Genomic DNA, 26,166 nt, shown 5'->3' with positions numbered 1-26,166 from the left:
ATAGGAGTATCAGACCAGATTGGCAGCTGCACAAATGTAATCTAGGAAACCTCAGACCAGAAAGTGGAAGATGTGGTCATAGATCTGGTGGAGAAAGCCTTAGGAAGTTTAGGGTGCGTCAAGCCATTGGCGTTGGAAAAACAAACAAGTGGTCTATTTTCTTAAATCCTTTTATTCTACAGAGATAAAATCTGAGAGATCTACGATCATCCAAAAACAGGCAGCATGTATTCTCCTTTCCTGCACAAATTTGGAAACAAACAGCAAGGAGGATGGACTGACTTAAAGTAGTTTCTGAAGCCACCTTATATATAGAGGAAGGATTAGTATGGAGACAGACACTGTCATTGTGAAAGATCAGATATAGTGGGAAGGAGAGAGCTTGGAGTTCCGATACCTACACAGCTTGGCTGATGTGATCGTAACCAGAAAAATAGTTTTCCAAGATAAAAAACTAAGTCCACCTTGGCAGCTGGTTCAAAAGAGGGAAGGCAGAAAGGCTTTGCATAAGCTAGATGATGCCAAGGATGAATGGCTATCGTCTACATGAAAATACGAGACCTGGATCTTTATAGAAGAAAAACTAACAAGAACGTCTAGGATAGCTGAACAGGTGCTAAAAAAAAATTGCCTATGCAATTTATTTCCATTTGCTCTTGTACACCTTCCTAGCAGAAACCTTCTGACAGGATATGAGGATGTGAAACAAAAGTGTGAACTGTAAAGCACAAGTAACTAATAACCAATCACAAAACTCCAGTGGGTCTTCAACTTGGGGCTAAATAACACTATTAAAAATAAAAATTAAAAAACAGGAGTTAAGTGCTTTCATCCATCTACTGGACTAGATCAGAACTATTAAACCACATTACAAATTATTCTTTTATACCTCTTACTGTGTACCAATAATCCAATTAGACACCTTATCTTAAAGGAACAAGTATCATTAACAAATGCCCTTCCAAACACATACAATAATATATTATAAAAATACATTTTAAATCCCTTAAATAGCGACAGACCAATATAAAAACAGTTGTAAAACCTTTTATGTAAAATCTTTCTAAAACATCACAATTTTGCTGCCCCCATTTTTAATAAAGAATTGAAATATGTTCAGGCTTTTGCATAGCATCCAGTCTAAGTTGCCAGAGGAGTTCCTTGTATTCAATGTTTTCCCAAGCTCCTCCTCTAGAATGCAACCTCCAGGAACCAGTGCCAGTGCTATGGCTCTGAAATTCTCCCAGCTCCAACAGTGTCAGCACAGACTGGCTCAGAGATGAAGTTAGAGTAGATGAAGGCCAGGACTTTGGATCAAACAAACAGTTCCCTAGTCCAAATGCTCTGAAACCACAGGTCGGATTGGAGTAGGAGTCAACATTTGAGTTTGGGCTGGTGGCAGGCTCATGGGCCTGATGGGAGACCAACTCCAAACTGAATCCTGGCCCAAAGAAACTTTTTCATTGTCCTACCCACATCTGCTTCACTTAGGCTTCTACATGACCTGAGGGGTGAAGAGGTTGAGGGTAGCCTGGAAGTCCTTAGAGGGATCTCATGCAAGAAAGGAGAATGGATTTTGGAGGACACTGGTTCTGAAGTGAAATAACAGGAGCAATGTACTCGTGATACGGATCTTAGTCCTCGTTGGCTCCATGGAACCAGATGAATCTGAGGGCTTACTTTTTTGGGTGGAACTGAAGCCGCAATGAAGGACAACCACCAGGGGATCACTTCCTAGACTCCTTGCCTCTGGGTGATGAAGCTACCTTAGTCTTTTCAGAAGGTTTCTTAGGAGGGGAGCTCCATATCTAGTGGAAGATGTCAAAAGTAACAAATACTTACAGCACTAGCTTGTTATGGTGCTCAAACAGCACCCAATGATTAAATCTTGCTCAGATTTCACATTCAACCTCAAGGTGGCTCAATTCAAGACCATAAATACACTTAGTGGGCAGCTGAATTTGGGATCTTATGCCCAGAAAAGCAAGCCAGTAGGCTTGACACATGGAAAAAGTCACTTGGAAAGAAAGGAAGGAAGGATACCAGCAACAGTAGACAAAAGGAAAAGAATACCAACAATGGTTAACAACGATGTACCCTTGAGAGGTATCACCAGAAATAAGGGAAATGAGGAAGGTATGAGGCTTATAAAGTAGAGGAGAGAAAGGAAAAATTATTCTATATATGCGCACACATTATATAGATTAGCTATACATATAAATAATTAGATGGGTTAGGATCCGACCCAGTGGACCTGACTCAGCTGTTGCTAAAGCTCATGGCAACCAATAACTCTCGAACTTCTCCCCAACCCATAAAGCTCCAATCCCACATACCTCAGATCTTGTTTGCTGACTTATTAGAAAGGAAATATTTGTAGACAATAGGAGGAAGACTATATCTGGAACTCAATACAAAAGACAATAATGCCTGTAATCCACTTATTCTTCCAGGACCTTGGAAAGGATGGGGGTTGGTGGGTGGGGAGTTGAAGAATGAAAATGGACAGCACAAATGGAATGTTATGGTGAGTATATAAACTTCTTTATCTGATGTCAATTTTCATTTATTCCTCAACTGATGGAACAGAGTCCCCAGCTACCCAAAATCCCAGATGGACTCTAGGAAAGATATTCCTGAGCACAGCTGAACCAAATGATGCTCTACCTCTGGAAACAAAAATTTAATTTGTAATGAGCATCAAAGGTATGGGGAGTGGCCCAAGCTGCTGCAGCACAAATATCATCCATGGACAATCTAGAATGAAAAACTGAGGAAGTTGCCATGGATCAAGTTGGATGAGCCCATAAAGGTTTTGTTAAGGTAGTACTCTATTATAAATAAATGAAATACAAATCAGCCAGCCATCTGGCTAAAATTACTCTGGCAACTTGTTTTTTCCCCCTAATTTTACTTCTGCAAATGAAACAATTGGTCATATTTTCTCATGTCTTTTGTTCTATTTAGGTAAAAAACAATGGTCTGTGAACATCCAATAAATGTAACATGTATTCATCCTTGTTAGCAAACTTAGGAAAGAATACTGTCAAATTAATGGATTTACAGTTTTTCCCATCTCTTTCAACTTTTTTGGTTTAAAAGCATGTGTTTGAGCTTGTTTCCCGCTTTTCCTGTAACTGGTCTAGTCCAGATACAGATTTGCTGTGTTGTAAACTTATGAGCCCCCAAGCCTTTCTGTGTTGGAGGGAAGCCTTCTAGCTTATCAGTGGGAGTGGAAAGCACTAGGTAGCCTATCTACTGCAAGAGGAGGGGTTTCTGGCCCAGAAGTTGTAGTTTATTGGCCATTTGAGCAGTTTTTCCTCCCCTCAACTTTTTGGTTTAAAAGCCCGTGTTTGCACTTGTTTCCAGCCTTTCCTGTAACTAGTATAGTACAGATACAGACTTGATGTATCCAGGACTGTTAGCAAGTACAGACTTGATGTATCCAGGACTGTTAGCAAGCTTCTGAGTGGTGCCAAAGTCTGCGCTTCAATTTTAATCTTAGCTCTACTAGTTCTCTCCTCTCCTGCACTTATATTAGCTTATTAGTCTAACACCTTACCAGACTTCTTGTAGCAATTACTGTAGCACATGTGTGCTACCAGCACTAAACGTTCTACAAAGAAACCGATCCAGTACTTAATGCCCACCCCCTCCAGCCATGTCTAAAGGTCAGTTCCCTGCACTTTCTCCTATTAACCTGGTGAACTTGGGCATCCTCAGGCAATGTAGCAACTGCCTCACGTACACAGACAACTCTCTCCTCTTACCACCCCAACACTCAAGACTTGTGAAATATGCACATATATCCAAACTGGAAGCCATGCACTCTCCAGCCAAGACCAGAATAGCTGGTCAAGAGGAGAAGGTCAACACTTGCACCACACCACATAGAACACACAGACCTCCAGAACACACACCAGCACTGCCTGCACATAAAAACACAAACCACACACCCACCTTTGTGGAGGCTCTCAATAAAAATCTACCAAGCAGCAGCGACCTCCAAGGCAGAAACGCACTTGACCACCACAGCATAACACTAATCATGAGAGACAACTCTCTTAAACAGTGTGCCACTCAACCAAAGCCCATAAGGCAAAACAGCATGCCCAACACTCTAGTCATAGCTGACTCGATAGTGAGGGACACTTACTTTCTCCTTATTCAACCCAGTGAGTGGGACATCAGTTAGCTGCCTGTCAGGTGCCAGGATCTGCCACATAACGCATGCATTCAGGTCCCTCAACAACAGGTACAAATATGACTGTCAATGTACATGTTGGTGTGAATGACCAGAGACATACATCCCTGGACTACATGGAGAGAGGGGAGCTCTCTGATTATGTAGCCCAGGCAGGTATGACCCTGGCCCCGAGCAGCTCCTACCATCACCCAGAATGATACCACAGTAAAAGCAGAAAATAAGAAGTTATGTACCTACCATAACGTTCCATGTTAGTTGTCTTCTCTCGCCTTCTTTCTTGCTTGATGGGTTCGGAGCCGATCCTCGGCTCTGACTCGGCACTTGCTAAGCTCGAGAGTCACTTTTACCAGCTCGAGGCAGCCCCATATCCCATGATGCAAGGCGGTAAGTACCCAGATCTCGTTTGATGACAAAAGGGCAATAGCACCAAGCATAAACACTTCCCAAAGGAAGAAAGAAAAGCCTGCAGGATGGAAGAAGGACCAGCTCTGAATGGTCTTCAGCATAAAAATTCTTTGTAGAAAAAGGTCTGTCCAGGCCTGGGGGAAGGAGGGAGGGTCGCAAGAAAGAAGGCGAGAGAAGACAACTGACATGGAACGTTATGGTAGGTACATAACTTCTTAATGTTAAGTTGTCAATCTCGCCTTCATTCTTGCTTGATGGGACTGCGTCCCTAGCACCTCTATCCTGGGTGGCTCAATGGAAGACTCTTGAGGACTGTAGAGCCAAAACTGGCTCTGTCCCTGGAGGCCAAGTCCAATTTGTAATGGGAAACAAAAGTATGAGGAGTGGCCCAAGTGGCCGCTGCACAAATAGTATCTAAAGGAAGTCTAGCTTGAAAAGCTGTAGAAGTAGATAAGCTTCTAGTTGAATGTGCTTTAGGTTTTGAGCACAGCTGTTTTCCCCTGAGCCGATAAATTTCAGAGATGACAGAAGAAAGCCATCTAGATAAGGTCACTTTTGAGACAGGAAGGCCTTTCTTGTTATCAGCATAGGAAACAAAGAGTTGATCGGATTTCCTAAATTGTTTAGTTCTGTCCAAATAATATCCGAGTTGACGGTGGACATCAAGATAATGTAGTTTTTGTTCCGATCTGTTTGAATAGTTTGGAAAAAATACAGGGAGATCAATGGATTTATACAAATTAGTCTTTGAGGCGACCTTAGGCAAAAAGGTCGGATTAGTTCTCAATGAAACTCTGTCTTTGTGAAAGACCAAATAGGGGGGTCGAACCGATAGAGCATGAAGTTCAGACACCCTCCTGGCAGATGTAATCGCTACTAGGAATAAGGTTTTCCATGAAAGAAATTTCAGGGAGCAAGAAACAGCTGGCTCGAAGGGGGGAAGAATCAAGGATGTCAGCACTAAATTTAGATCCCATTGAGGAGGAGGATTCCTGACTGGAGGCTTCAGGAGGAAAATTCCTTTCAAGAAGGCTCTACAAAGCCTGTGGGACATAATATTGTGATCTGCGAACCCGACATGAAAGTTCGAGATAGCAGCCAATTGAACTCTAACTGTGGAATAAGAGGAGCCTGTATGAAAAATCTCCGCTAAAAAATCCAAAACTGCCTGAACTGGGGCAGTGAAGGGATCAATATTCTTGGCATTAGCCCAAGAGAAACGTTTCCATTTGCTTGTATAAATCCTCCTGGTAGAGGATTTTAAAGAAGCTACTAGAATGTCTCTAACGGGGTTAGAGATCAAAGGAAGCCTGGCTAAGGAAGGAAGTGGAGCAACCATGCTGTGAGGTTGAGAGAAGGGATAGACCGGTGCAGCTGACCGGATTGGTGAATCAGAAGATCTGGCACTGGGTCCAGATGCCACGGCTGCACCAAAAGGTGACAATGGAGGAATGGAAACCAAATTTGTCGAGGCCAATAAGGAGCAATGAGAATCATTTTGGCTCTCAAAACGGTTGCTTTCTGGATAACTTGAGGGATCAGGGGAAAAGGAGGAAAAGCATAAAGAAGTCCCTGGGGCCAATCCTGGGTCAGAGCGTCTCTGGGGGGATGGCCTGGCAGAGGGAAGAGAGAAGAAGAAGTCTGGGCATTTGCTGTTTTGGGGAGTAGCAAAAAGATCGCAACATGGGCGACCCCATTCCAGAAAAATCTCTTCCACTATAGATTGCTTGAGAGACCACTCATGAGGCATGAGAATAGCTCTGCTCAATCTGTCCGATAAAATGTTGGTTTTCCCAGGGATGTGCGTTGCTACCAGAAACCGATGAGAGGAGATCGCCCATTGCCAAAGTCTGAGCGCTTCTCGACACAAGGGGTAGGACTTGGTTCCGCCCTGTTTGTTGATATACCAAACTACAGACATGTTGTCTGTGTGGACTGCAATTGTCCCTACGGGAAGAAAGTCGTTGAGGGCTTGCAACGTTAAAAGCACTGCTCTCATCTCTAGGACATTTATGTGCAGGTGGTACTCGAACGGTTGCCACGTCCCCATGAACCATCCTGCCCTGATAATGACCCCCACCCGATCAGGGAGGCATCCGTGGTGACAGTGGCACAAAGTGTCTGCCTTGGTGAATCTGGGGAGAAGTGATCCACCAAGCAAGATGATTTTTGCAAATCTGTGTCACCAGAATTTGGTGACGCATTGGAAGTTGTTGGTAAGACCACTGAGTGAACAACATCCACTGAAGAAGGCGCATGTAGAAGCGAGCCAGGGGAAGAAGAGTAATGGCCGCAGCCATGAGGCCTAATACCTTTAGAACCATTCTGGCCTGTACTTTCTTGTTGGCTAGAATGATCCTGACATGACTTTGAATGTCTGAAACTCTTTGATCTGTAAGGGTAGCTGACATCCGAACAGTGTTTAAGTTTGCGCCTATGAAAGTAATAGACTGGCAGGGCGATAAGGATGACTTTTCGAAGTTGATCGAGATGCCCAAATGAGAACAAAGATTTATTGTGTAATCCCTGGCTTGAACAAGCTGATGCCTGGTGGTGGCTGAAAGGAGCCAGTCGTCGAGATACGGAAACACCTGGAATCCTTGACGTCTCAGGTGAGCCGTGACCACTGCCATGCATTTGGTGAACACTCTCGGGGCTGTAGTGAGACCAAAGGGCAGGGCTCTGAACTGGAAATGACTGGACCCCAGCCGAAAGCGGAGAAATCTCCTGGAGAGTCTGTGAATTTTTATGTGATAGTACGCATCCTGAAGATCTATTGAGCACATCCAGTTGTCCTTCTGTAAGAAGGGCAGAATTGACTGAAGAGTGACCATTCGGAATCTTGTCTTCCTCACAGACTTGAGTCTGCTGAGATCCAATATTGGTCTCCAGTCTCCCGTCTTTTTGGGGACCAAAAAGAACCTTGAGTAGATTCCGGGCTCTGAATGGTCTGTTGTAACTGGCTGAATGGCTCTTTTTTGCAGTAGTTTTAAGACTTCTAACTCTGCAATTTCCCTTAGACCGGGTGGTACATCTGGAAGGGAATTTGAGGGATAGAAAGGACTTTCCTCGAAAGGAATTTTGTAACCCTCAGATATGATCGACTGTACCCATCTGTCTTGAGTGAGGGAACGCCAGGCTTCTGGGTACAGCGATAGTCTTCCCCCGACTGCCTCCAAGGAGGGACAGCCGGGCAACATCTCAGGGATGCTGAAATGGCTCATCAGAGAGAGACTCTGTTTCCCTGGTTTTGTGGACCCCCTCTGCCTCTACAGCGGCGTCTGTTGTTGTTACCCCCTCTGCCTCTAGGGGTAAACTGACCACGTGAATCCGGCGTGACTCCTTGGGATTCGCGGAACCACATTTTACCACCCTTCTGTCCTTTGGGGTAAGGTCTAGAAGGGGTGGAAAAACGGACTCCTACGGCAGAAAGAGTTTTGCCGTCCTGTTCACACCTGGTCAACGTTTCCTTCACTTGAGGGCCAAACAAAGCTGACCCATCAAAGGGAGAGTTTGTGAAGGACGCCTTAAAGGGATCTGCAAAATTACATAGCCGCATCCAGGCTTGGCATCTAAGAGCCACACCTGTACCTGCGGCCCTACTCGCTCCATCAGCAGCATATGATATCAGCCGCATGGAGGAGTTTGCAATGGAGTTAAGGGTTCCTAGCTGCGAAGCGATTTTTTCCTGAGCCCCTGCAGCTGTAGGATCCTGCACAACTTCACCTAGCTCCTTAAGGATATCCCTTTGGAGTCTGGTGAAGTGACATAGGTAGTTCAGCGAACGCATAGCAAAGGTCGCTGAAGAAAATATCCACTTACCATACCTATCCATGGTCCTAGAGTCCTTATTAGGATGGACATGTACGGAAGGATCTGCAGGTTCTTTCTTGGTGGCCGCCGCCACCACCATGGCATCAGCGGGGACACCTTTGGTGAGAAATAGCTTGTCCGACGGGGCAGTAATAAATTTAGAAGGCCTCCTAGGGACTGGCTCTACAGAGTCAGGAGCAGCCCACGCCTTTCGAGCAATAACCTGCATAAGGGGGTCGAAAGGCGGAGACACCCAGGAGGTGGAGGGCCGAGATCCAAACGCCTCCAGGTATACTGACTCATCCTCAGAGGGATTATTGGTGGGCCAGTTTCCCATCTGTCTAAGGAGTTCTAGGATGTCTGAGAAGAAGACATCCTCAGAGGGGGATCTTGGGGATCCCTCTGACTCATCTAAGTCAGTATCTGAAGTGATAGACTCGGGGGAGTCTACGTGTTTCCTCTTACAGGTCCTTTTCCGCGGAGGATCTCCCGACAAATCAGGAGAATCCTCGGAAGAGGGGGATATTCCCAGTGGGGAAACCTGAGGCGGAGAATCTCTGGGTCCTGGAGCAAGAGAAGTGGCAGAGATGTCAACAGGCACTATAGAGGGAGGAGCTAAGGGAACAGACTGCTGGCTGAGACCAGTGGCCAGCACACTCTTCATCACCTCGAAGGCTCCCTTCCCAGGGAGGTCTGAGAGAACCCGCTCCGAAGAACTAGGAACTCCATGACCCACCGAAAAGGAAGGCTCCGAGGCAGATGTCGGAGCCGAGCTCACCAAGGCCGAGGCTCCAAGGGGAAGAGGGGGGTCGGACAAGGGTCCGATGCCACTCACCCCCTCGGAGGAGACCAGGGAAGCCCGGCCACCGAATCCCTCTAAGGAAGGTCTCGAAGAGGAGATAAGAGTAGAGGCTGAAGGAGCAGAAGGGGGTATCTGTCCCTCAGCCATAGCAGAAACCATTCCCGAAGACTCCAACTCCAAACTCTGGGGTAGAGTCGAAGGAGGAACTACAATGGGGTGTGGACTCAGTCTCGTCTGCTGAGACGGACTATGTAGCATTTGAGCCAGTGCCTGTGACTTTAGTAATCTACTGACCACTCTCTCCAAATCATGGTCAGAAAGCCTGGATGACCTAGAAGATCGGCTCCGATGGCTTCGTTCCGAGAGGAGAGGCGAAGCCGGAGCCGAAAGTATCGGCTCCAAGGAAGGGGACCTAGACCTCTTCCTCGAAGGAACCATCGGAGCCGATGAAACCACAGAAACTGTCGGAGCAGACAACTTATCGGCACCGACAGGTAGCTTCGATGCATCGGCTCCAGCCGGAGCCGATACAGCCATAAAAGTAAGGGTGTCGGAGCCGACACCGATGCCCGGGCCACATGGTGGTCGGAACCAATCGGAGCCGACACCGAAGTGGTCGAACCAGAATCGGCACCGATAGCCATCGGTGCCGAAGGTTTAGGTACCCCAGAATTGGCTCCAGCCGGAGACGATCTCGACTCAGAATGAGTCGGAGCCGAGGCCACAAGTTTGGGTACAGAAGCCTGGGCCTTGGAAGACTTAGAAGTCTTAGATGGGGCCGACTTAGCCGGAGAGCCCTCCGGCTTAAGAAGGCCCCTCAAAATCAATTTATTTCTTCTTTCCTGCAGGACTCTCTGGCTGAAAGAATGACATATAGCACAGGAGTCCTGCAGGTGAAGAAGTGTGACCGTCTGTCAGAGACATCTTCTGACAGCACGAGTCACACTTCTTAAAGCCTGAGACCCTTTCCTTAGACATGGTGAATAAAACGCACACACACACACACACACACACACACACACACACACACACACACACACACACACACCAGTCCAAGAAATTAAATTAAATATATCCAAAGGTATCAATAATAGACACACACACACACCCTAACAAGGGGGGGGGGGGGATGGGATGGGAGAAAGTCTGACTGAAAGTTATAAGGAGACAGGGAAAATTTTTGTCAGAAAGGGACTAAACTATATTAAAACTAATAATTTTAAAGTTTTTTGAAGAAAGGGGCTAAAATAGTAATGTAAATATTCACTTACCAGGAGCTGGTAAAAGGAGGACCTCATCAGCGAAGCGGCAAACGAGATCTGGGTACTTACCGCCTTGCATCATGGGATATGGGGCTGCCTCGAGCTGGTAAAAGTGACTCTCGAGCTTAGCAAGTGCAGAGTCGGAGCCGAGGATTGGCTCCGAACCCATCAAGCAAGAATGAAAGGCGAGATTGACAACTTAACATTGATTAATTTCAACAATTGGCCAAGTTTTTAGTGTCATTCTAAGGGAATCCAGTATCTGTCTGGCAGGGATGACATGATTGACAGACCTCAATGCTTTGCCAGAGATGGCCAGCATCCGTCACCCCTGGGCTTCCGGATACTGGCCAAGGCTCTTGTCACCCCTATAGTGCCTTTTTTAGGTGGTGTTCCAAAGACCAAATTACCACCATAACAGCTACAAACAAATGCAATCTGAGGGTCATGCTGCTCAAAGCTAAAGTCTAAATCTCAAAATGCACTTGCTCAAAGCACTCCTTAAAATGGAGAACACTGACATTTGTGCTGTAACAGACACCTGGTTCAAGACAGCAGAAAGCACCCCTGCACTACCGGACTATAACTCATTCCACATCTTTCGGCCCCAAAACTTGGGCCGAATCTCCAAAGGTGGTGGGGTTTCCATATTCATAAAGGATGTGCACACCCTCAGACTGGTAGCCCAACAACGCACCAGAGATACTTCAGGTGTAGCCAACATTTAAGACTGTGATGCACATCGTAACCTGATATAGGTCCCCAACCATGTCCCAAGATTCACACTCCATGTTCCTAAGCACCTGGAGAATATAAGGGTCCAACCTAACACACACTTACTAGGCAACTTCAACTATCCCTCCATTAACAGGGAAAACTACTCATGTACCAATACACTTGCCAAACTTTTCCTGGAGTTCATTAATTCCAATGCCCTGGACCAGCTCGGACTTACCCCCACTAGAGGTAGCAACATCCTTGACCTGGCCATTACTAACATGGGCGATCATTGCTCTACACCAATAGTCAGCTCCTCCCTGGTTAGATCTGACCACAAACTAAATCACCTTGGAAATTCACATCCCTCCCACCCCCCTGCAAAAGTAACCACCATAAAAAACCTCCAAAGCTAACTTTGGGCTCCTAAAAACAGAGGTGGCTAACTTCATTGCACCTATGCAAATGGAGAATAGCTGCATGACAGCAGAATCATACACTGATGCACTGTACACTTACACAAATGCATGGATCTCACTATACCCAATAGAACCAAGACGCTCTCCTCCAAAAAAGAAAGCCAATCTGGTCGTCCCCTGTCGTAATTAAACTCTACAACAGGAGGAGGAAACTGATGCGGAATAAGGTTAAGTCCCAAGACTGTAAAAATGCCCTTTTCAGCCTCAACAAAAAGTTGATATCCCTCATCAAATCCTCTAAAGCTAGCTATGAAAATAGAACTGCAGCAGATAGTAAAGACAGCCACAAGGCCTTCTATAGTTATGTAAAGAATCTCCACAGCAATACCCAGATTTGCTCTGAGCTACTGCACAATGATACCTCCTACACCGAGCCAACAGATGCTGCCATACTGGCCAACAGATTCAGTGCCTTTACCCCACCCCCCCAAAGTACCAATCAATACCAGTAGATTGTCAGGCATCCAGTATTACTGCTGCACAGGTTAAAACAGCACTGTCCAAGGCCAAGAATACAGATTCTATGGGACCTGACAATATCCCTGGTTATGTTCTACATGAACTACAGAATGAAATGGCACCTTACCTCTGTGCCCTGTTCAATCACAGCCTCACCTCAGGCTTTGTCCCTACCGAATGGCTCACTGCTACAGTCAACCCTCTCCACAAAGGAGGCGTGACTACAGACCCTGGGAACTATCGCCCCATTAGCCTGATGAGTCTGATATGCAAAGCTATGGAATGCATCATCATGGACCTAATAAACAAGGATATAGGGAATCTCCAAACTCTGGAAACCACACAGTTTGGTTTTGTGAAGGGTAGATCATGCCTGCACAACTTGGTCAACTTCTTTGAGTCAGTCACCAGAGCTGTGGATGAAGGCAAGGTGGTTCATACAGCCTACCATGATCTGGCCAAGGCTTTTGATACCATCCCCCACTCAGGAATCATAGAAAAATTCACTAAGCTAGGCATCAACCCCTGTATCACTAGGTGTGTTGCAAACTGGCTCACAGATAGAATCCACACTGTGAAAGTAGGAGACTCAAGTCAGAATGCTAACTAGTCACGAGTGTAGTCAGACAGGGTTCCGTCACTAGTCCTCTTCCCAGGCCAACACAAAGGGACTCTTGCTGACAAAGTTCACAAACAACTGCAAGTTGGGAGCTATTAACTCCCCAAGTGATGTTGACATCTTACAGAATGGTCTCACTGAGACCAATAACTGGTGTCAGAACCATGGCCTTAAGCTCAATGCCAAAAATATGCATCATCCCCCCCTTTGGGAAAAACCCAGTTCCCATGAATTACAACATTGATGGTAGTCCACTGAACACAGAAGGCGTTATAAAAGAGATCTGGGAACACAGGTTGACAGCAACCTCTCTATCACCACATTGCCACTGTGGTCAGAAAGTCCTTCTATGTAGCACATTTCATTACGAAGGGTTTTGCATCCAGGAAGAAAGGTCATTGTCTCCCTCTACTATTCCCTCATTAGGCCAGAGTACAATGACCCCATATGGCATGTATCTCACTAGACACCAGCAACAAAACTCCAACTATTCTCAGTCTCATATCGCCATCTTAGAGTCGATATCTGCTTGACTTAAGTCATGTCTGACCCAGCTCTTGTTAGAAATGCTACATCTAAAGAAATCCCAATCCCTCCGCACCGCACATTCCAGAGACCTAAACATCATTACCACAATTAACAGAACATGCTGGAGGGACAGGTTCATAATCCAGAGACTGCCCATGCTAAGGAATAGACTTCCCATACATGTCAAGCAGAGCACCTCACTGATTCTCAAGGGAAATCTTGATGAGTGGGTGGGAAACAGAAAATTCACCCAGAGAACTCCAGTGGCTCTACTCGACAGAGGCACTGGGAACTAAGGTCGGGGGGGGGCACTATGCCAGGGTAATCCTACGGCTAGGCTTGTAAAAGCCCCAAGGCCATTAGCCTAATACACACCTATGAACTTATGACCGATATTAGACTGACACCACCTTAGGAAGAAAGGATGCATTAGTTTCTAAGGTTACTCTATCCTTGTGAAAAATCAAGTATGGAGATTTTGAGGACAATGCTAGACTCTCAGAAATTCATCTGGCAAAAGTAATGGCTACCAGAAAGAAGACTTCCAAGAAACGTATTTACGGTCGCACTTAGTTGCTGGTTCGAATGGGGAAGTAGTAGTGCCTGCAGTACCAGATTCAGGTTCCATGGGGGAGTAGGGTCTTTAAGAGTCTTCTTAGAGTCCCTCTCAAAAAGAATTTGCAGAGCTTACGAAAAGCAACAGAGGAACCCTTAAATCCAACACGAAAATTCAATATAGCTGCTAATTGAACCTTAAATTGTTGAGGAACGTGCGCGCTCTTTAAAAAGTGCAAGCAAAAACTCCAGGATGTTTGGGAGCTAAAAAGGATCAACATTATTTTGGTGAGCCCAGTAAACTGGATTAGAGCTTTTGTGCAGGTAGTTTATGGGAAAACAAAGGTACATGGCAGACAGGTGAAGAAAGCACAGGTTGTCTGGCTACTGAAAGAACTGGAGAAGGCAGGCTGCCAGCCTAAGGTTTGATAAGTCTGGATGAATCATGCCTGTCAGATGACACAAAGGTCGGGAGAGTCAGATCGATAATCCAAGGTTGGTGAAGTGAGGCCAAAGGAAGGGGAACCAAATCTATTGAGGCCAATACAGCGCAAAGAGGATGACTGCTTTTGAACATGGTGGCTTTCTCTAGGAATTTTGGAATTAGAGGAGTTGAAGGACATGTGTAAAGTAGACTGTGGGGTCAATTGTGAAGGAGAGCATCCCTCAGCGATTCCCCCATGGTGTGATTAGGGCAAAGTAGCTGCTGCATTTTCTTTAGAGAGGAGGCAGAAAGATTGCAGAAAGGCTGGCCACACTGATGGAAAATCATTTCTGCTACTTCCTTGTTGAGAGACCACTCATGAGGTAGAAGAATGCACCTGCTCAGTTTATGTCGGACATCCCCAGAATTGTGCATTGCTAAGATAAAGCAGTTGGATGAGATCACCCATTGCCACACACTGTACACTTCTTGACACAAGGGATAAGATGAGACTCCTTGTTTTTTGATATACCAAACTAGTGACACTGTCCATCTGAACTGCAATCCTCCCCAGAGGAAGAGCATTCTGAAAAACCTGCAACACTAAAAGGACTGCTGCCATCTCCAAGACATTGATATGCAAACGTTGGCCTCTTCGGGGGAACCAAGTGCCTTGCACTGTTTTGCCCTAAAAATGCCCCCGCCCCCCCCCAAATGTGAAGCATCTGTGATCACTATGACCTTGGGCTGAGGGGGAATGAACAGGCACAGCCTTCTAGAACCTGGCCCAATTGAATCCACCATTCCAGATCACTATTGCATGCCTGGTTGATTTTTATTGGGATTGGCATGGGTTTAGAAATGCTAGCATCCACTGAAGGATCCTCATGTAAAATCTGGCTAAAGGTACTCGTGCTATAGCCACTGACATTGCTCCTAGAACTTGCAGGACCAATCAGGCTGAAAACCTGATGTTGCAAACTTTTCTGACATGTAACCTTATAGTCTGAACCTGTGAAAATGGTAGTGAGGCTATCATTGACCGCGTTGAACAGTGCTCCTATAAACTCCAAATTCTGGGTTGGTTCTAGTTGAGACTTCTCGTAGTTAATGGTTATCCCCAGATGAGAACATGTTTAGAGAACCTGATTATCTTGCACTTCAATTGATGCCTGGTCAGGGTGGTAACGAGCCAGCCATCTAGTTATGGAAACGCCCTGAATCCTTGCAGTCTGAAGTGAGCCGCGACTACTGCCATACATTTGGTAAACTCCCTGCGGGCTGTGGTGAGACCAAAGGGCAGAACTCTGAACTGGCAATGACTGGCTACCATCTGGAAGTGTAAATACCTTCTGAATCACCTGATCATCTTTATGTTATAGTATGCATCCTGATTTATTCAGCACATCCAATCATCCTTGCCCAGAAATAGGAGGATTGATTGAACCATGACTATCTGAAACCTGGTTCATTGAACTGACTTGTTTAAATTGGTGAGATCCAAAGTTGGTCTCCAGTACCGTTTTCTTTGGCAGTAAAAAGAAAGTTCCAGATTCTATCTGCTCTACTGGGAACTCTTGGATGACTCATTTTTCTAGCATTTTAACTGCTGCTTGTTCCCTTTGACTGGGTGGATCATTGGGGATTCTTCCTCAGAGTTTGGAGGAGGAAGGGAAAAGGGAATTATATAACCTCTGGAAATAATCCTCTGCACCCAAGTATCTTAAGCCCAGCCAGGCTCTCGGGTGCAGGGATGTACCCCAACTGCTTCCAGAGGAGGGGAAGGAGGCCTCCTTTCAAGAGTGCTGGTAGGGTCAGTCAAGGGAGGATTCTCTGGATCCCTGGTTTTGCAGGACATCTCTGCCACATGGGTGTCATCCATTAGAGTTCTTTCCTCTGACTCTAGGGGAACCTCCTCCACACGTCTTGGAACAGACCCCGGGACTTCTTGAGGTACATTTTTTGACTGCCCCATTGATCACTGGAAAAGAATCAGAGGGGTTGAAAAATATACAGCCATAGCAAAAAGTGTCTTTTCCATCCTTTTCACACCTGAATAGTGTGGTCTTCATACTAGGGCCAAAGACATGCCATCAAAGGCATCACTGATTAACACACACTTGGATGGCTCTGCAAAAATCACATAAGCGCATCCAGGAATGTCTCCTAAGGGAAATGTCTAAACCCACTGAACTTCGGGTTTCTTCTGCTACATCCAAAACCAACCTCGTGGAGAAATTAGAAATGGACTGCACGGCAGCAAACTGAAATGCCACAGATAATGAACTTCTTCAGAAACAACTCCTGAGAACTGACAACTTCTTAATCAAATCCCTCTGAAGTCTTGAAAAGTGTGCTAAATAATTTGGGGACCTTAAAGTGAGGATCACAGAAGCACAGACATGCTTTCCAAATCTGTCCATTGTCAGCGAAACCTGTTGGGGGGGGGGTGGAGATAAAACAGTAGAACTCTCCTCGGCAAGCTGCTTTTTGGTGGCAGCTGCTATAACCATGGCATCAACAGGCACCCCTTTTCCCCAAAACTGCCTGTCCACAGCTTGTGCCAATCTTATCTGGTCTTGGAGATACAGGTTCAATGGTGTCAGGTTTCTTTCATACCTGCTGAGAGATCAACTCAATGAGCTCATCGGTGGGTAGAGTCACCCAGGAGACAGATGGGCATCCAGCCACCTCTCTAAGGCTTTCTAGAGGTTTCCAAAATGAGATCTTCAGAAGGTAACCATGGGGACCCTTCATTTTCATCAAAATCAGCATCTTCTGTGATGGACTCCTCCGGTGAGTCTAGGTGCTAACCCCTGCAAGTCGCCTAATTAGGGAATCTCCTCCATGGGTAACTTGGAGAGATATCAGAAGAAATCAAGATTCCCTATGGGGGAAGCCTGCGTTCTTGGTACTGGCTGTCCATGTCGAAAGATTCGGTGAGGGTCTGAACGCAGAGACATTACAATGAAAGATCTAGGATTAGAGGGGGTTGGATCCATCCAGTTTGTCGAGGCAGAGAAAACTCTCTTCACAACCTCGAAAGCAGATCACCTCAGAAAGGAAAGACATTGTATCCTAGAAGACAAGCTTCTGGACCATGGCCCTCCCCCTGCTCTGAAGGCAAAATGTCAGAGGTGGAAGCTGGAGTTGAGCTGTCCAATGCCAAGGATCCAGGGCATGCAGATGTCTCTGCTCCATGAGCGCTCTGGATCCAACAGGACTGGAGGGATTAGAGTAAGCTTAAGATCTGAGGATACAGCAATCCTCAGATCTGAGAAGCTAGGATCCATAGACTCAAACCACTGAAGGAGTCAGAGGAGGAAGTTATAATGGGGGTGTAACAGAAAAATGGACCTCCTGACCCAGATGGAAAGGAGCAGAGGAGACAACCATCTAACTCTGTCGAGTATCTTCTCGTCATACTTTCCACATCTTCCTCTGCGAGATTTCTGGAAGGATGAGTGGAAAATACCTAAGGAGACATGGGTCTGCCCAAAAATGGGGAAGATACCCTAGAGGGTGTGGGATCCACCGCTGGTGAATACAGAGTCCTTGGTAAAATAATAGGAATCAAAGTAGAAGTACCAGCAACATTTGGATCCAAATTAGATGGGGTCAGATCCAAAAAAGCGGATCAGATAATTTTGGTCTCCTCGGATCTGAAGGAGTCAGGTCAACCCATGGCAAATGGAACAGTCTTCCTGTAAATGAAGCATTCCTAAACAATATACACAAACTGAGGGTATCTGATAAAGGGAGCTTATGCCCATAGTACATTTCTTAAGCCTGCTGGAGCTTTATCTGCCATACTGTCACATCAACAAAAATCAAGAAAGGGAAGAAATTAACTATTTCTACTACTATTTTTTTTTTTAATACAGACAAGTAGAGCAAAGAACTACTACCAACAATGATATTATAGAAACAAAATGCACTAAAGAAAGATACAACAGTATCAAGAGGTATGAGACTACAAGAAAAGGAAAGAAAATAAATTTAGCACAAGACAAATCAGAAAAGGGTGCGATAGGTAAAGGAAAAACAATCTAAATAGAGAAGGAAAAATTAAGTAAATAAGTGAAATTTTATACACTTATCTAAATCGCTCAGGAGTGTTGAGAATAAGAAGTTATGTACTCACCATAATGTTCCATCTGAGTAGGTAAACTTCATTTGTACATCAACCTATGGGTTATCGGATCCGAGCCGGCAGTTTCCAACAGCTAAGATCTGAGCTCCAAGCTCCTCCCCCTAACCATAATCCCCTGCCATCCCTACCTGACCTCAGATCGAGTTTGCCTAAAAGAAACACCTGCAATATCAGAGAAGAGGATCACCTCTACAGACTAACCTGGATACAATCAGTCATGACACAGGAACACCATGAACATCCAAGTAGGTTAGGGGGACGGTTGCTGACAAATTAAGTTTACCTACTCAGATGGAACGTTATGGTGAGTACATTACTTCTTAATCTGAAGTAGTTAACTTCATTTGTGCATCAACCTATGGGACAGAGTCCCCAGCTACCTGAATCTTGGGAGGTCCTCATGGAAGGATGTTCCGGAGCACTGCGGAGCCAAAGGATGCTCACCCTCTGGAGACAAAATCCAACTTATAGTGGTTTATAAAGGTACGAGATGAAGCCCACATGGCTGCTGAGAAAATGTCATTCAAAGATGCTCTAGAAAGAAAAGCAGAGGAGGTAGAAATAGGCAGAGTAGAATGGGCATGGACTCCCTGAGGTGCAGGCCGGCCAGAACTCTCATAAAAGAATACACTGGGAAATATACCTGGACAGTGTGACTTTCGAAACAGGTTTCCCCAGACTGGGTTTAGCAAAGGATACAAACAGCTGGTCTGATTCCCTATGACCAGCTGTCCTGTGTAAATAGAATCGTAGTTGTCTGTGTAGACCTAAGGAATGCAACTTGTACTCACCCTTATTCTGATAATTGGGAAAGAAGACTGGTAAATTAATAGACTGGTTGATGTTAGCTTCGGACGCAATTTTGGGCAGAAAGGAGGGATTGGTCCTGAGGGATACTCTATCTTTGTGGAAGGTCAAGTACAGTGGCTTGGCGCAAAGGGCTTGAAGTCCTGAAACCCTTCTTGCCAAAGTAATGGCAACAAGAAAAGTTGTTTTCCAGGATAAGAATTTGAGATCCACCGAAGCTGCAGGCTCAAAGGGAGAAGTTGTTAAAGCCTGGAGTTCCAGCGCTAAATCCCAAAGAGGGACTACATCCTTCACCGGGGGTCTTAGTAAGAAGGTGCCTTTTAAGAAGGCCTTACACAATCTGGATGAGGTCAAAGGACCCAGATCACATCCAACATGGTAATGAGAGATAGCTGCCAATTGTACTTTGACTGTGGAGGAGCTAGCACCTTGGTCAAATAACCCTGATAGAAAGTCTAATATTGCTGGCAATGGAGCTGTAAAGGGGTCCAAGTTCTGATGCTCCGCCCAGATAGAAAAACGTTTCCATTTGCTATTATAAACCCTTCTAGTAGACGGCTTGTGAGCAGCTACTAGGATGGCTTTGACCGGGGAAGGATACCGGGAGTCCTAGCTAACAGTGGAACTGGATCAACCAAGCCGTGAGCTTGAGGTTGTTCAGGTTCGGGGCCGGCAGGCCCAATGGGTGAGAGATCCGATCCGGAATGGGATCTAGAATCCAGGGAGGATTCACCAGATGAGACCATAGACATGGGAACCAAGCCTGACGAGGCCAGAATGGGGCAATGAGGATTATTCTGCTCCCTAACCATCTGGCTTTCTGCAGAAACTTCAGCATCAGGGGAAGTGGAGGGTAAGCATTAAGTAGACCGGGTGGCCAAACATGCACCAGACCGTCTCTTGGAGATTCCCCGGGTGGGGGAATTAGAGCAAAGTAGTCGTTGCACTTTGTGTTTGAGGGAGTGGCGAAAAGATCGCAACGAGGTTGACCCCATTTGGAGAAAATCTGCTTCGCTACTTTGAGATTCAGAGACCACTCGTACGGTGAGAGGATGGTGCGACTCAATCTGTCCACTAGGATGTTGGACTGTCCTGGAATGTGTGTTGCTATGAGAAAACGGTTGGTGGAAATCACCCATTCCCACACTCTCATGGCCTCTCGACAAAGTGGAGAGGACCTGTTTCCCCATGGTTTGTTGATATACCAGATGACAGACATGTTGTCCGTCTGGATCGCCAATTGTCCCGATGGGAAGAAGGCTCTGAAGTGCCTGCAATGCTAACAGCACCGCCCTCATCAAAAGGACAGTGATATGCAGTGAGGTCTCCACATGGTTCCATGTGCCTTGGATGGTCCTGCCCAAACAATGACCCCCCTCAACCGAGGCAAGAGGTGTCCGTGGTCACCGTGGCTAAGGGAGGGGACATAGAAAAGGGGCGCCCCTTCTGGAGGTCCGGAGACCAGAGCCACCACAAGAGGGCTCTCCTGCAAACCCTGCTGAGAGGAACAGGTTGGCTCAGGGGGTAATGTAGGAAGGACCATTGGACTTGGAGGGTCCATGCAGGATTCTCATATTTAGGCGCGTCATGGACAAAAGGTTGATGGTTGCCGCCATAGAGCCTAAGGCCCTCAGGACCAATTCCGCCGGAGGGGCTGGGCAATGAAGAATGGCCTGCACATAAAGTTTTAGAGATTGCAGCCGGTCTGGAGTAAAGAAGGCTATAAGCTGATTTGTGCTCAACCCGACTCCGATGAAATCTATGACCTGAGTCTGAAGGGGGGAAGATTTTCCCACATTGATCGTGATCCCCAACCGGGCAGCTAGGTGAAGAAAATAATTCCTGGCCGTGCAGAGTAGATGCCTTATGGGGGCGGTCAGGAGACAGTCGTTCAGGTATGGAAAACCTGAATTCCCTGCAGTCTCAGGTGGGCCTCTACCACAGTTAACACCTTGGTGAACACCCCGGGGGCTGTGGTGAGACCAAAGGGGAGGACCCTGAATTGGTAACGGCTGGCTCCTAGCTTGAAGTGGAGAAACCTCCTGGACCGTCTGTCCATCAAGATGTGGTAATACGCGTCCTTGAGGTCTATGGAGCACATCCAGTCATTCTCCTGCAAGAGGGGGAGAATGGACTGAAGGGTGACCATCCGGAACTTTTCTTTGGTTACCGCCAGGTTCAAGAGAGAAAGGTAGAGGATTGGTCTCAAGTCCCCAGTCCTTTTTGGCACCAAGAAGAACCTGGAGTAAAAGCCCGATCCATACTGGTCTAGGGGGACGTGCTGGATCACTCCATTTTCTAGCAGCTGCTAAATTTCTGCGGTTACGGCCTCCTTCTGATCGGGTCAAACATCGGGAGGGATCTGGGTCCGAGAGTGGGATGGAGAAATGGAATCTCGTAGCCTCTGGAAATAATCCAAAGCACCCAGCGATCTGTTGTGATGGACTCCCAAGCTGTTAGGTGCCTCGAGAAATGCCCCCTGACTGCCTCCAGAGTGGAGCAGTCGGGTAACCCCTTCAGGGTTGCTGTGTGGGCTGATCAGAGAAAGGTTCTCTGGACCCAAAGTTTTTTGGGCCCCCTCTGCCTCTAGGGCGGCGTCCACCCTGTCTTCCTCTGCCCCTGAAGGACGGGGGGGGGGGGGGGGAGTCCTGAGCAAAATGGGACTGCTGAGACTTCCGGAACCACATCTTCTGTCCCTTTAGGTTCTTGGAGAAGGACCTCTGGGGAGTAGAGAGGTGGACTCCGATGGCAGACAGCGTCTTCCCGTCTTTCTCGCTCTGTACCAAGGTGTCGCGTACGGTCTTGCCAAAGAGGGCAGAACCATCAAACGGGGCGTTAGCGAATGATGCCTTAAAGGGTTCCGCGAAATCAGTGGCGGAGCCACGCCTGTCTCCTTAGGATGACACCCGCTCCACTAGCTCTAGCGGCTCCCTCCGTAGCATGGGATAGTAGCCGCATAGAGGTATTGGAAATAGACCTGAGAGTGGCCATTCGGGTAGAGTAAACTTGTTTGTCCTCTGCCGACATGGACTCTGGGGGCGACCCAGTGTACTCTTTGATAAGGTCCCGCTGGAGTCGCAATACGTGTGCCATATAGTTCAGCGACCTTACTGAAGGTGGCTGAAGCAAACACCCGCTTTCCAAAGCGGTCCATCGCCAGAGACTCCTTGTCAGGAGGATGGACCATGGGACTCTCCTGGGCTAGTACCCTTTTAGTGGCAGCCGCCACCAACATGGCATCTACAGGGGACCCCTTACTCCAATGTGACCTGTCTGAGGGGGGGCTAAGAATTCTGTCCGGCCTCTTGGGAACGGGCTCCACAGTGTCCAGTTCCTTCCATGCCCTGGTAGTGATCAGGTCTACTAAGGGGTCGGCTGGAGGGGACAGCCAAGAGGTAGACGGGCCTGTTTCATACTCCTTCAGAAACACGGACTTGTCCGAGGTGGGCTTTGGGGCAGACCACCCCCCTCTAATCCCAAGCATCTCCATGATGTCTCCAAATGAGACGCCCTCAGGGGGTGATCTTGGAGAGCCTTCCCCTTCCTCCTCTGTCAAGGACTCAGGGGAGTCCAAGTGCCTCCTTTTGCACTTGAGTTTGTGAGGGACTTCCTCGGGGGGGCTGTCCGAGGAGGCCTCACCAACCACATCCTGTTCCAACAAACGAACGATCTGGGACGTAAGTCCCCCTGGGACAGGGTGACGGAAGTCGGGCCCGTCTGAGGAGGAGTGCAGGGTGGAGCCGTAGCTAGGGCCGGGGGCCAGGAGTCCCTCAACAGAACCCTCTCCACCACGTCGAAGGCGAGCCGCTCTCCCTAGGATCAGAGAGCAGACCCTCCCTCGGATCCGATGCGCGGATCAGAGCTGGTGCCGAGGTGATCGGATCAGAAGGGGCAGCATGCTCAGACTTGGACGGAGCCGAAGGCATGCTAACCATCTCTGATCCGAAGCTCAGCTCTCTGCTCAGAGCTCGGATCTGCAGAAAAGGGACCAGACAGACTCGAGGGTGCCATCGGCACCGAAGCACTCTACTATCTGCATCTACAGTCCCCCGGCTCCAACGCTAGTCGGCTCCGAAGACCCCGAACCTGGGAAGCGGGTCGGGGAAGGAGCAATTGGGACAAAATATGGGGTCGAGGAGGGGGGGGGAGGCAGGAGCACTCCCATCTGCAGCTGGGCCTGGAGGAAACTTTGCATCATCCAGTCCAAGTCTGCATCAGTTAAACTTCTAGTGGACCTAGAGGAGGCCACCGAGGCGGGACAGGAGTGCCGCCTCAATGACCTTGAAGGTGACTGGGCCTCCTCCTCCTCCGGCCTGGCGAGAAGGAGGGTGAACGGAGCCAAGAAGGAGAAGGCTCTGAAGTCTCGGGGGGAGAAGCCCACTTGGCTGGCGGGGCCGATGAAGAGGCTTCAGCCTGCCACTTGTGATGCTTCTCCTTGCGCTTCTCACGTCTAGCTTCCCTATCCTCTTGGCCCGAGGTGGGAGGTTGAGTCCCGTCCAAGGGAAGGGAAGTAGCAGTAGGCACAGCAGGAGCCACAGGGGGACCGGAGGATGGAGCAGAGTCCAGGGGCAGAAGTCCTGCCAGAATCAGCTTCGACCTCCAGTCCTTGAGAGCCCTGGGGTTGAATGCTGCACAAATAGCGCAGCCAGATGAAAGGTGTTCAACCCAAAGGCATAAAGTGCACTGAGTGTCGCCATCCGCTGGGGAGAGCTTATGGCCACACTCGGTACATTTAGAAAAAAATGTTTTGGGAGGCTCTGCCATAGTAAACTAAAAACACACTCACTAGGCCCCAAAACCACACACATCCTAATGCTCTCACGAAATGGGGGGGGGGGGTTAATACAAAAAAAGGGTACACTAACGATTGGAAAAAAAACACACAAACAAATTCACACACAACTTTAGCTACCCAAAAAAAAAAAAGAGAAGATTTTCTCACAGAAAATACGCTTTAAGGCCCGGAAGCTCGAGATCAAGCTGCTGGTGTAACCACGGCAAACTAGATCTGAGGTCAGGGAGGGATGGCAGGGGATTATGGGTAGGGGGAGGAGCTTGGAGCTCAGATCTCAGCTGTTGGAAACTGCTGGCTCAGATCAGATAGATGCACAAATGAAGTTAACTACTTCAGTTCATTAGTTCTCTACTGATGTCAAACACCCTCCTACATACTAAAAATATATTATAACAGAGTGAAGTAGACTGAAGATAAATACGGACAAGTCTATTCAGAACACTTGAATCGTACTACAAAAACTATGTAGTCCATAGAATGAACCCTTAAGAGTTGTGTTCACTACAGATATGTTTGAATGAACAATACATGTCATAAATCTCTACGTATCACTCACATGCTTTAAATTCGAGACAAATGAAAGCATAACTAGATTCATTTTATTCCCACCCATGAATGTAGTTGTGACAAATTACAAGAAAAAATGAAGACAGACCATAGTGAACAATCAATGAAACAGAAGCAATTTGCCCTGATAACTGGCCATGTGAGTGAGCAATTTGTAACTAATGCATAGTTATATCAATTTATATTATGAGAATATCAGAATATTGAACAAAATGCTAGTCAAGACAGCATTACTGAAGCTGTTCTGCACAGTCACAGTTCCTTAGAACCTTTATAATAGTGTGTTTATCAAAGACCGTCATGCAGCAAGATACAAGAGTAGGCAGACTCCCTTCTTTGTTATTAAAAGTAACGACACTAAAACATACAAAACCTATTAAGCTGAACAGTGCCTCAAGAAATCACTCCATCTCATATCTATCTAGTGTTCTACTTGAATTTCTCATCAAGAATTACAATTTACAAATCTGTCTTATTTTATTACTTGAAGCAGTAGCAGAAGCAGACCATGAAGACATTTTCTCATGGGCCCTTTATTTTAAAAAATAAAGATGAAATTCCAAGGTGAACTAATTTTACCAACAATCTCTCACTAAGAAACTAATAACCTTATTTAAACAGTTGTCAGTATTCAGTAAAAATATCAGCTGCATAATAGTCAGTTATACAACTAATGTCCGAAGGATTAAAAGGTAGTTTACGTTATAAATCCCTGTGATGCTTATTATGTGGGTTTAACCTCACGGAGACTAAGAGATCGAATTTATGATCATGTATACAACATCAGAAAGAATAATCTTAATAATGCTTTAGCTTTACACTGTAGCATCCATCCTCAACATAGTTTTGTGTTCCAAGTATTACAGGTAGTGGACTTTAATAGAAGGGAAGGTGACAACTTGAATACTCTGGAGGGTTTTGAGCTAAGATGGATATTGAGACTCAGGGCTCATTCACCGCCAGGCCTGAACTCTGTGGTTAACCTTCGACCAGCTCTGATAGGTCCCAGTTAACTAGAAAGGCCCTAGTCAATTTGACGTATTTTGTTCATTCAACTATACTATATTTTGCTTAATTATTGATTCTATAGACCTATTCTATTATTGTAATTGAAATTTTTTGCCTTGTGGAATATAGTAGCTATTATCGATATATTAATTCTGATAGAATGTGATAAATATCGATTCATATTATATTTTTATTATAATGTATTGGTCTTTGCTTATATTAGCATGCATGAATTATTATTATTTAAATATGCATAGCACACCTGCTATTATCACGATTTAGCATGTCTATGTGCCCTTGATTGTTGTTCTAGACACCTAGGTTATTTAGTCCCTGTACATAGGACTTTGATAAATATAGTCTTTTTTATATCTATGGTTATATCTTTGTTATTTGAATAGGGGCACTGTGCCATTCATTTTTATTATATCTTTATTAATGTATTGTTTTGTTTTAATTTTGCCTCTATGAATATCTAGAAATTATATTTTGGATATTTCTTTAAATGTTATATCTGTCATATTTTTTATTTATCTATTTATTTATTTATTTATTTGTGAATAGTT

General features: G+C 46.2%; 1 protein-coding gene across 2 annotated transcripts in view; it reads right to left on the bottom strand.

Annotated features, from left to right (window-relative positions):
• The window catches only part of LOC122816345 (lipopolysaccharide-induced tumor necrosis factor-alpha factor homolog), a 557,704-nt gene that overhangs the window by 49,644 nt on the left and 481,894 nt on the right, over positions 1–26,166 (bottom strand). The gene's annotated exons all lie outside the window — the stretch shown is intronic.

The sequence above is a fragment of the Protopterus annectens genome, chromosome 12.part0 (genome assembly GCF_019279795.1).
Source record: "Protopterus annectens isolate FY-2018-M chromosome 12.part0, PAN1.0, whole genome shotgun sequence".
Classification (NCBI taxonomy): domain Eukaryota; kingdom Metazoa; phylum Chordata; order Ceratodontiformes; family Protopteridae; genus Protopterus; species Protopterus annectens.
The sequence above is the reverse complement of the archived record's forward strand: the minus strand, read 5'-3'. Positions and strand labels throughout refer to the sequence as shown.